The sequence below is a fragment of the Pristiophorus japonicus genome, unplaced genomic scaffold (genome assembly GCF_044704955.1).
Source record: "Pristiophorus japonicus isolate sPriJap1 unplaced genomic scaffold, sPriJap1.hap1 HAP1_SCAFFOLD_2194, whole genome shotgun sequence".
Taxonomy (NCBI): domain Eukaryota; kingdom Metazoa; phylum Chordata; class Chondrichthyes; family Pristiophoridae; genus Pristiophorus; species Pristiophorus japonicus.
In genome coordinates, this window is record NW_027251902.1 from 274 (window position 1) to 6514 (window position 6241).

Below are 6241 nucleotides of genomic sequence, written 5' to 3' on the forward strand. Positions count from 1 at the left end.
CCACCTCTCCCCATCTCCCCCAACCTCACCTCTCCCCATCTCCCCCAACCCCCATCTCCCAACCCCATCTCTCCCCATATCCCTCACTCCCACGTCTCCCCGCGTCCCCCAACACCACCTCTCCCCATCTCCCCCAACCCCACCTCTCCCCCATCTCCCCCCAACCCCAACTCTCCCCATCTCCACCTCTTCCCATATCCCCAACCTCACCTCTCCCCATATCCCCCAACCCCATCTCTCCCCATATCCCCCAACCCCATCTCTCCCCATATCCCTCACTCCCATGTCTCCCCGCGTCCCCCAAACCCCACCTCTCCCCATCTCCCCCCAACCCCACCTCTCCCCATCTCCACCTCATCCCATATCCCCAACCTCACCTCTCCCCATCACCCCCAACCCCACCTCTCCCCATATCCCCCAACCCCACCTCTCCCCATATCCCCCAACCCCATCTCTCCCCATATCCCCCAACCCCACCTCTCCCCCAACCCCACCTCTCCCCAACCCCACCTCTCCCCATCTCCCCCAACCCCACCTGTCCCCATATCCCCCAACCCCACCTCTCCCCATATCTCCCAACCCCACCTCTCCCCATATCCCCCAACCCCACCTCTACCCATATCCCCAACCCCACCTCTCCCCATCACCCCCAACCCCACCCCTCCCCATATCCCCCAACCCCACCTCTCCCCATCACCCCCAACCCCACCCCTCCCCATATTCCCCAACCCCACCTCTCCCCATATCCCCCAACCCCTCCTCTCCCCATCACCCCCAACCCCACCTCTCCCCATATCCCCCAACCCCACCTCTCCCCATATCCCCCAACCCCACCTCTCCCCCAACCCCACCTCTCCCCATATCCCCCAACCCCACCTCTCCCCATATCCCCCAACCCCACCTCTCCCCATATCCCCCAACGCCACCTCTCCCCATATCCCCCAACCCCACCTCTCCCCATATCCCCCAACCCCACCTCTCCCCAACCCCACCTCTCCCCATATCCGCCAACCCCACCTCTCCCCATATCCCCCAACCCCACCTCTCCCCATAATCCAACAGCACCTCTCCCCCAAGCCCACCTCTCCCCATATCCCCCAACCCCACCTCTCCCCAACCCCACCTCTCCCCATATCCCCCAACCCCACCTCTCCCCATATCCCCCAACCCCACCTCTCCCCAACCCCACGTCCCCCAACCCCACCTCTCCCCATATCCCCCAACCCCACCTCTCCCCATATCCCCCAACCCCACCTCTCCCCATATCCCCCAACCCCACCTGTCCCCATATCCCCCAACCCCACCTCTCCCCACCTCCCCCAACCCCACCTCTCCCAACCCCACCTCTCCCCATCTCCCCCAACCCAGCCTCTCCCCATATCCCCCAACCCCACCTCACCCCATGTCCCCCAACCCCACCTCTCCCCCAACCCCATCTCTCCCCATATCCCCATCTCTCCCCATATCCCTCAACCCCACCTCACCCCATATCCCCCAACCCCACCTCTCCCCGCGTCCCCCAACACCACCTCTCCCCATCTCCCCCAACCCCACCTCTCCCCATCTCCCCCCAACCCCACCTCTCCCCATCTCCACCTCTCCCCATGTCCCCAACCTCACCTCTCCCCATATCCCTCAACCCCACCTCTCCGCATATCCCCAACCCCATATCCCCCAAACCACCCCACCTCTCCCAACCCCACCTCTCCCCATATCCCCCAACCCCACCTCTCCCCATATCCCCCAACCCCACCTCTCCCCATATCCCTCAACAACACCTCTCCCCATATCCCCCAACCCCAGCTCTCCCCATATCCCCCAACCCCACCTCTCCCCATCTCCCCCAACCCCACATCTCCCAACCCCACCTCTCCCCATATGCCCCAACCGCAGCTCTCCCAATATCCCACAACCCCACCTCTCCCCATATCCCCCAACCCCACCTCTCCCCATAATCCCCCAACCCCACCTCTCCCCCAACCCCACCTCTCCCCATATCCCCCAACCCCACCTCTCCCCATATCCCCCAACCCCACCTCTCCCCATATCTCCCAACCCCACCTCTCCCCATATCCCCCAACCCCACGTCCCCCAACCCCACCTCCCCATCTCCCCCAACCCCAGCTCTCCCAACCCCACCTCTCCCCATCTCCCCCAACCCCACCTCTCCCAACCCCACCTCTCCCCATCTCCCCAACCCAGCCTCTCCTCATATCCCCCAACCCCAACTCACCCCATGTCCCCCAACCCCACCTCTCCCCCAACCCCATCTCTCCCCATATCCCCATCTCTCCCCATATCCCCCAACCCCACCTCTCCCCATCTCCCCCAACCCAGCCTCTCCCCATATCCCCCAACCCCACCTCACCCCATGTCCCCCAACCCCACCTCTCCAACTCCTCACCCCGTGTCCCCCAACCCCACCTCTCCCCCCAACCCCATCTCTCCCCATATCCCCATCTCTCCCCATATCCCTCAACCCCACCTCTCCCCGCGTCCCCCAACACCACTTCTCCCCATCTCCCCCAACCCCATCTCTCCCCAACCCCACCTCTCCCCATCTCCACCTCTTCCCATATCCCCAACCTCACCTCTCCCCATATCCCCCAACCCCACCTCTCCTCATATCCCCCAACCCCACCTCTCCCCATATCCCCCAACCCCACCTGTCCCCATATCTCCCAACCCCACCTCTCCCCATATCCCCCAACCCCCACCTCTACCCATATCCCCAACCCCACCTCTCCCCATATCCCCCAACCCCACCTCTACCCATATCCCCAACACCACCTCTCCCCATATCCCCCAACCCCACCTCTCCCCATATCCCCCAACCCCACCTCTCCCCATCACCCCCAACCCCACCTCTCCCCATATCCCCCAACCCCACCTCTCCCCATATCCCACCTCTCCCCCAACCCCACCTCTCCCCATATCCCCCAACCCCACCTCTCCCCATATCCCACAACGCCACCTCTCCCCATATCCCCCAACCCCACCTCTCCCCATATCCCCCAACCCCACCTCTCCCCAACCCCACCTCTCCCCATATCCCCCAACCCCACCTCTCCCCATATCCCCCAACCCCACCTCTCCCCATAATCCCCCAACAGCACCTCTCCCCCAAGCCCACCTCTCCCCATATCCCCCAACCCCACCTCTCCCCATATCCCCCAACCCCACCTCTCCCCATATCCTCCAACGCCACCTCTCCCCAACCCCACGTCCCCCAACCCCACCTCTCCCCACCTCCCCCAACCCCACCTCCCCCAACCCCACCTCTCCCCAACCCCGCCTCTCCTCATCTCCCCCAACGCCACCTCTCCCCATATCCCCCAACCCCACCTCTCCCCATATCCCCCAACCCCACCTCACCCCATGTCCCCAAACCCCACCTCTCCCCCAACCCCACCTCACCCCATGTCCCCAACCCCACCTCTCCCCCAACCCCATCTCTCCCCATATCCCCATCTCTCCCCATATCCCTCAACCCCACCTCACCCCATATCCCCCAACCCCACCTCTCCCCGCGTCCCCCAACACCACCTCTCCCCATCTCCCCCAACCCCACCTCTCCCCAACCCCACCTCTCCCCATCTCCACCTCTCCCCATATCCCCAACCTCACCTCTCCCCATATCCCCCAACCCCACCTCTCCGCATATCCCCAACCCCATATCCCCCAAACCACCCCACCTCTCCCAACCCCATCTCTCCCCATATCCCCCAACCCCACCTCTCCCCAACCCCACCTCTCCCCATATCCCCCAACCCCACCTCTCCCCATATCCCCCAACTCCACCTCTCCCCATATCCCCCAACCCCACCTCTCACCATCACCCCCAACCCCACCTCTCCCCATATCCCCCAACCCCACCTCTCCCCATATCCCCCAACCCCACCTCAACCCATATCCCCCAACCCCACCTCTCCCCATATCCCTCAAACCCACCTCTCCCCATATCCCCCAACCCCATCTCTCCCCATATCCCCCAACCCCACCTCTCCCCCAACCCAACCTCCCCCCATCTCCCCCAACCCCACCTCTCCCCATATCCACCAACCCCACCTCTCCCCATCACCCCCAACCCCATCTCTCCCCATATCCCCCAACCCCACCTCTCCCCCAACCCCACCTCACCCCATATCCCCCAACCCCACCTCTCCCCATATCCCCCAACTCCACCTCTCCCCATATCCCCCAACACCACATCTCCCCAACCCCACCTCCCCCAACCCCACGTCTCCCCATATCCCCCAACCCCACCTCTCCCCATATCCCCCAACCCCACCTCTCCCCCAACCCCACTTCTCCCCCAACCCCACCTCTCCCCAACCCCACCTCTCCCCATCTCCCCCAACCTCACCTCTCCCCATCTCCCCCAACCCCCATCTCCCAACCCCACCTCTCCCCATATCCCCCAACCCCAGCTCTCCCCATATCCCCCAACCCCACCTCTCCCCATCTCCCCCAACCCCACATCTCCCAACCCCACCTCTCCCCATATCCCCCAACCCCAGATCTCCCCATATCCCCCAACCCCACCTCTCCCCATCTCCCCCAACCCCACATCTCCCAACCCCACCTCTCCCCATATCCCCCAACCCCAGCTCTCCCCATATCCCCCAACCCCACCTCTCCCCATCTCCCCCAACCCCACATCTCCCAACCCCAGCTCTCCCCATATCCCCCAACCCCAGCTCTCCCCATATCCCCCAACCCCACATCTCCCAACCCCACCTCTCCCCATATCCCCCAACCCCAGCTCTCCCCATATCCCCCATCTCCACCTCTTCCCATCTCCCCCAACCCCACCTCTTCCCATCTCCCCAACCTTACCTCTACCCATCTCCCCCCAACCCCACCTCTCCCCATATCCCCCAACCCCACCTCTCCCCATCTCCCCCAACCCCACATCTCCCAACCCCACCTCTCCCCATATCCCCCAACCCCACCTCTCCCCATATTCCCCAACCCCACCTCCCCACCTTCTCCCCAGGTCATTCAATCCAACCATACCAGTTACTCCCATATTTTTTCTTGAATTCGTTCCAGGATAAGAACGTTGCTGGGAAAGCCAGAGCTGGTGGTGAGCCGCCTTCTTGAATCGCTGCAGTCCGTGTGGTGATGATATTCCCACTGTGCTGCTAGGGAGGGAGTTCCAGGATTTTGACCCAGCGCCGATGAAGGAACGGCCGATATATTTCCAAGTCAGGGTGGTGTGTGACTCGGAGGGGAACGTGGAGGTGGTGGTGTTCCCATGCACCTGCTTCCCTCGTACTTCTAGGTGGTAGAGGTCACGGGTTTGGGAGGTGCTGCCGAAGAAGCCTTGGCGAGTTGCTGCAGTGCATCTTGTAGATGGTGCACACTGCAGCTACGGTGCGCCGGTGGTGGAGGGAGTGAATGTTTAAGGTGGTGGATGGGATGCCGATCAGTGTACAGATATCTCACTGAGGGAGAGAGACTGTGAGACACCAGTCAGTGTACAGATATCTCTATGAGGGAGAGGGGACTGAGAGACACCAGTCAGTGTACAGATATCTCCCTGAGGGAGAGGGGACTGAGAGACACCAGTCAGTGTACAGATATCTCCCTGAGAGAGGGGACTGAGAGACACCAGTCAGTGTACAGATATCTCCCTGAGGGAGAGGGGACTGAGAGACACCAGTCAGTGTACAGATATCTCCCTGAGGGAGAGGGACTGAGAGACACCAGTCAGTGTACAGATATCTCCCTGAGGGAGAGGGGACTGAGAGACACCAGTCAGTGTACAGATATCTCCCTGAGGGAGAGGGGACTGAGAAACACCAGTCAGTGTACAGATATCTCCCTGAGGGAGAGGGGACTGAGAGACACCAGTCAGTGTACAGATATCTCCCTGAGGGAGAGGGGAATGAGAGATACCAGTCAGTGTACAGATATCACCCTGAGGGAGAGGGACTGAGAAACACCAGTCAGTGTACAGATATCTCCCTGAGGGAGAGGGACTGAGAGACACCAGTCAGTGTACAGATAGCACCCTGAGGGAGAGGGACTGAGAGACACCAGTCAGTGTACAGATATCACCCTGAGGGAGAGGGAACTGAGAGACACCAGTCAGTGTACAGATATCTCCCTGAGGGAGAGGGGACTGATAGACACCAGTCAGTGTACAGATATCTCCCTGAGGGAGAGGGAACTGAGAGACACCAGTCAGTGTACAGATATCTCCCTGAGGGAGAGGGACTGAGAGACACCAGTC